This window comes from Mustela putorius, unplaced genomic scaffold (genome assembly GCF_011764305.1).
Source record: "Mustela putorius furo isolate JIRA1106 unplaced genomic scaffold, ASM1176430v1.1 tig00537227_pilon_pilon_pilon, whole genome shotgun sequence".
NCBI lineage: Eukaryota > Metazoa > Chordata > Mammalia > Carnivora > Mustelidae > Mustela > Mustela putorius.
This window is the reverse complement of record NW_025422368.1, coordinates 3,738,580-3,743,774: the sequence shown is the minus strand read 5'-3', so window position 1 is coordinate 3,743,774 and position 5,195 is coordinate 3,738,580. Positions and strand designations below refer to the sequence as shown.

At 58.7% G+C, this 5,195-nt stretch overlaps 1 long non-coding RNA gene across 1 annotated transcript; it reads right to left on the bottom strand.

The window, feature by feature from the left end:
• Nucleotides 1-235: 235 nt before the first annotated feature.
• Nucleotides 236-3,690, bottom strand: LOC106003927. Its single transcript, XR_001176687.2, has 3 exons — nt 3,367-3,690; nt 2,693-2,748; nt 236-1,734 (listed from the first exon to the last, which is right to left on the bottom strand). It is a non-coding gene; the product is annotated as an uncharacterized LOC106003927 (long non-coding RNA).
• Nucleotides 3,691-5,195: the final 1,505 nt, after the last annotated feature.

The following is a 5,195-nucleotide window of genomic DNA, read 5'->3' as shown; positions in this document are numbered from 1 at the left end:
CTGGCTTGGAGGCTGGTGTTAGGCCCTTTCGGGGGTTAGATGGAGAAGGAAACTGCCAGGCCTGTTCACAGATCATCACTCCCTCCCCCGCTGACTTCTCTGGGCCTAGATCTAGATCCATCAGGAAGTTCTAGAAGCCAGGAAGGCCAGGGCCTAGAAGGCAGAAGGCACAGTTCCTCCCAGTTCCCTGGGCTCAGTGTGGGGCTGAGAACAGGGTCACAGGCTGCTGTGAGTCACAGAACAACTGTAAGTTCATGGATTTAGTGAGCATTTACTGTATACAAAACACATGACTGCAGGAATGGAGCACGTTGGGAAGTCATCAAGCCTAGGGCCACCCTGACCCCCAGATAGGCAAGGCTGTAGAAATGGCCTCGTCCAAGCGACTCAGGAACCTGGGGTTTAGAGAGAGTCACGCGTGGCCCTGGGCTACCCAGCACCCACAGCAGCTGGAATGAGAGTCCTTGTTCCTTCCCCAACACCTGTTGGGGAAGTGCTGCCTGAGTAGTGGGGACATTGCGGGGAAAGGGGCGCTGGCTGAGGAAAGACAATGTTCTGATGAACAGGGGCCCCTGGTGTGTTGGGGGGAAGCAGGACAGGAAATCCACAGCAGCTCACCCAGGACCATGGACTTGCGACAGGCACGTGTAGTGTGTGTGTGTGTGTGTGTAAGAGAGTGCAGCAGGGGCCATGTAGGCTTGGTTCTGAGCAGACTTGCTAAACATGTGCGTATTTATAAAGCAGGAGGAACAGTGTTTGCTATTTCCGCATTTTGCTGTGGGTGCATTGAGGGGTCTTAGTGTGGTCAGACAAGGACTGGGGGATATTGCGGTGGGGGAAGCCCAGCAGGGTTGTGGGCAGGAGTTGGGGGCAGGAGTATAGGTTGTCAAGGGTAGTATGGCAGGGGGTTCTGGAAGGTGCCTGCGCAGTTCAGAGTTGGGGAGAGGAGGCTCCAGGTCTGCCCCCTTCAGAGACAAGGGAGTCCAGAAACTGGAGACACTTCTGCCGCCTCGCTGTGCGCAGAGGCTTTGGCTAGTGTGGTCTTCGGGGTGTTGGTTGTGCGTGTGGGGGGCTGGTTCAGAGCCTTAGCAAGCCTCTGCAAGGCTCTGGCTTTGTCTTTCTAAAGAACTCTCCGCCCCAGGCACAAGCAGGAAGTGCTGGCGATGGTGGGATCACGGAAGGCACCACTACCCACCGGTCAAGGCCACCTTCTCCGGGACCTGCAGTAGCCCGCGGCGGCCGGCAGGAGGCGGTGCCCGACAGGCTTTGGAACGCTCCTCCTCCCCCTGCCCGCGGCGGGGCGCCCCGGAATGCGGCGGGGCTCAGATGTGGCGGCGCCGCCCGCGTCCCGTCCCGTCCGGTCCGGGCGGCCCTGAGCGGCCTCCCTGTCCCAGCACGCCGGCCCGCGGGCTGGCGGACACCAAGTCTCGGCACTGCGGGAACAGAGGCTTCCGAGCCCCGCCCCGGGACGTGGCGCCACACTTGGCCCCGCCCCCCGTCCGGGCGCCGTGGGGTTGGGCCCTGGCGCTGGCCTGGCTGCGGGGACCCACAGGCCCTGAGTTCCAGAGTTTCAGGGTCCGGGGACCCTCCCGGGCGGCTGTCCAACACACAGCTGGTCTTTTGGTGGGTGGCTCCGGGGCCAGGTCCCCAGCACGCCTTCAGTGGTCTCCCACCTGTCCTGCTGGAGGGAGCTGGAGCTGAGTGGAAGTCGGTGCTCTGGTCTCATTTTCCCTGCTAAAAGAGGGCAAGGACCCTATCTTGCAGGACTGTTGTGGGCAATGACCCATAGACGTTTATGGACAGTGCCAAAGGATGGGGGTCCCTATCCGGCTCCCCCAACACACTGGCAGCTTGACTGGCCAACTCCCCTGGATAGGTCCTCACTTTCCCCCCACCCTATCCCGTAGCTGGCTGTGGCCCTCATGTTGGGAGTGGATGTGCAGGGTAGCAGAGGAGAGAAGTGCGAGCTTTGGCCTGTTCTGGTTATAGGCTGGACCTGGTCTTTCCCGTCTGGTGTTTCTGAATGGAAGCAGGACTCACTGGACGGTGGCTCAGCACCTCAACTCCTGATGACCCTGGCGTTGGCCTTCAGGGCTAAGACAGAGGAGTGGGAAGCTCAGACCAGAGGGTCTTGGAAGGAGGGCCTCAGACCAGGGGGGCAGGCTTTGTCAGCATGGGGTGCAGTGGGGTGGGGTACACAGAGAGTACAGACCCCATTTCTACTTGACAGCCTCTGTATAGAGGCTCTTTTCTCATTCTCTCTCCTTCTTACTTTTTTGGGATTGTTTTAAAACTGCAAAACCATAGTGGTGGGGAGGGCATGGATCTTAGAATATGTTCAGGTTCCTTCTTCCCAAACTCAGGTATGTCTGTGGTCCCACCAGTGACCTGCTCATTGTGGCCATATTCCAGGCCCTGGACGTTCCAGAAGGGACTCTGTCTGGGAAGTGTGAACCCTGTCAGCTCTAAGGCTAGGCCCAGGGAAGAAAGAAGTTTCTCCTTGCAGTCTGCTCCTCCTCCCAACAGAATACCCACTGATTTGGGGGTGTGTGTCCTCTCTTTACCTTTCTACCCCACCAGCTGGACAGGCCCAGCATATGGAGCAAAACTGAAGAGAGATTTGCTGGAACCCTGGCTGTCTCCAAAGGGGTGGGAAGGGGTCAGAAGGCCCAGCTCCTGGCCTAAAGCTCACCTCCACTGTGTGGTTCTAGCAAGGTCCCTCCTCTCTCTGGGCCACAGTTTCTCCATCTGTAAAATGAGGCAGTAGGGTATGTTTATGGTGCTGGGATATCACCCCTGGGATGTCTGTGCTACCCTCTATACTCCCACATCCAGGGTGCCCCAGAACTGTTTTGGAGGGAGGGACCTGGAGGGGAAGGGCCTACGTGGGTCGGACAGCCTACGTTTGGGACAGTGTAGTTTCCAGAGGACAAAAGAAAGTGGCTTTCATTGTCTGCTGAACATGGCAGGAGTTCCTGCTAGGTGCACCCCGTCTGCCTGGGGGTGAGAATGGGCAAGATCAATCCTTTGGGGCCGGATGGGTTGGGTGGCTTGGTGACTGAATGGCATACTTCTAAGGGCTGGCCTGCCTTGTGGCTGTCCCTGATCCCTTGAGACATTCTTCAGAATTAGCTTGTCAGCCCAGGTTATTCTCTGCCTGGGACACAAGACAAGGAGTTCCTCTCCTTCGGGGGCCAGGCACTGGGGTGGCCATGGGTGGTGGGTTGGCCTGGCCTGGCAGTTTTTTGAGGAGACTTGGGTCCTAGGGAGAGGTGGTCGTGAAGATATTGGCTGGCATCCTTTTTTCAGGAGGCCATGGGGATAACACGTGTGGGACAGGGCTCGGTGGACTTGAGGGTCTCCTACCTTTCACCTGTGTGAAGCATGGTTTCAGCAGCCACATGCTTGTGGAGCGATGGAGCTGGGTAGAGGGCTGTCAGACAGGCTGGAGAACCCCCAAGAGGACCCTCAGGTTTTCCCAGTCCCAGGGAAGGCCCCCTGAAGCAGCCCCAACTTGCGGTGGGTGGGGCAAAGCCTCTGATGGCTTGGAGGGTGAGTGGGTCCCTGAGTCCTCCATTTTGTACCGGTGTCTGTGGCTGAGAGCAAGAGGGAAGGCAGCAGGAATGCAGGAATCCTGTCCAGGCCATGTCCCAACAGGCTGGGGTGGGAGGGCTCTTCAATCCACCTCGTTGCTAAGCAGCCTGTGCAAACAGCAGAGACACACAGACAGCCTCTGTGTGTGTGCCCGTGCCGGGGGGGCCTCTGGGCTCAGGGGACCCATCGCCACACACTGCAGATGGGAGCCCTTGCTACCATGCGCAGGCCCGAGGTGGGTGTTGGGCCTGCCGACACCTGCCGGGCGCTCACTATGTACAGGTTGGATCCATTCATTAGCTCCTTTCATCCCCACACCCCAACAAGCACCCCTCTTACCCACTTTTATAGAGAGGGAAACGGAGGCTCTGAAAAGTCACACACTCCCCAGGGCACAGAGTGGTTCAGCCAAGCCAGGGCTCACACTGAGGTCTGTCTGACTCCAGAGTGTACAAGACTACACTCTGGAGTCAGACAGACCTCAGTGTGAGCATGTGGCTGTGTGTGCCTGGGAACATCTGTGGGAGGCGTGCCTGGGATGGGTGCTTTGGTGGTGGGCCTGCGCTGGTCTGTGCCTGAGGACGCTGGCTTATGTGTGTACACACCTGTGTCCACACCTGGCGTGTGCACATCATGCCCACGGGTGAGTGCGAGACATACATTAACTGCGGATGTGCGCTCGCATGCACAAGCACAGGCGTGTGCCGAGTGCATGTGCATCTCTGTGTGCCCACTTGTGCACGTCTGCACACAGCCCTGTGCCGTGCCTATGTGGTCTTCTCTGCAGGCTGCCCTCACTCGCAGCCCACCCACCTTTTGTCCCCTTCTTGGGCTCCTGCCTTGGCACAAGGCCCCAGCAGGATGTGACCACCTTGTGGGTGGCACTGGGACTTCCGAGGATTTGAAGGAAGGGGATTTTGGGGAGATAGGGTTGGTAGGAACAGGGTTGAATAAGAGGAAGATGCCTAGAATGAGAGGGATTAAGGCTGGGGCTGGTCTGGGTTTTCTTTAGCCCCTAAGCAGGGGAGTGGCACAGAGCGCCCTGATCGTGTCCCCTTCCTCTACCTACTTTTCTCAAGGCTCAGCTCCCCACTGCCTAGGGAAATGCTCCAGGGAGACCTCAGGGGTGTCCCAGGGCTTGGAGGGCTTGGCTGTGTCCTGTCCTTCTATCTGTGTGTGCCAGGTAATCCCCCCTCAACCTCCAAGGGAATGGAGAGGTAAGGGGACCCAAGAAGGGACTTCTCTGGGTTCACGGGTGTAGGGGAGAAGGGCTGAAGCTAAATTCTAGCCCAGTGCACGGCCCCTTGGCATCAGCTCTCTCTGCCTGTGGGCATAGAGGTGCAGGCAGAGCGGCGGTCAGCAGGGGGCGCTCGAGGCCTGTGGATCGCGGGGAGCTGTGGGGCATAGGTACAGACTCACCCGCAGGTGGGGTGGGGATAGGGGTGGGAGGATGGACTTAGCACCACTTGGGGCAGATTCCCAGAGGGACAGATCTACATCCCCTCCCTAGAGGGACAGACTCAATGCTTCCAGCAACAGATTCACAGGCCCTTTGAGGGACAGACACGGGGACAGCCCCCTCCCCTGCTGGAGCCTTCACA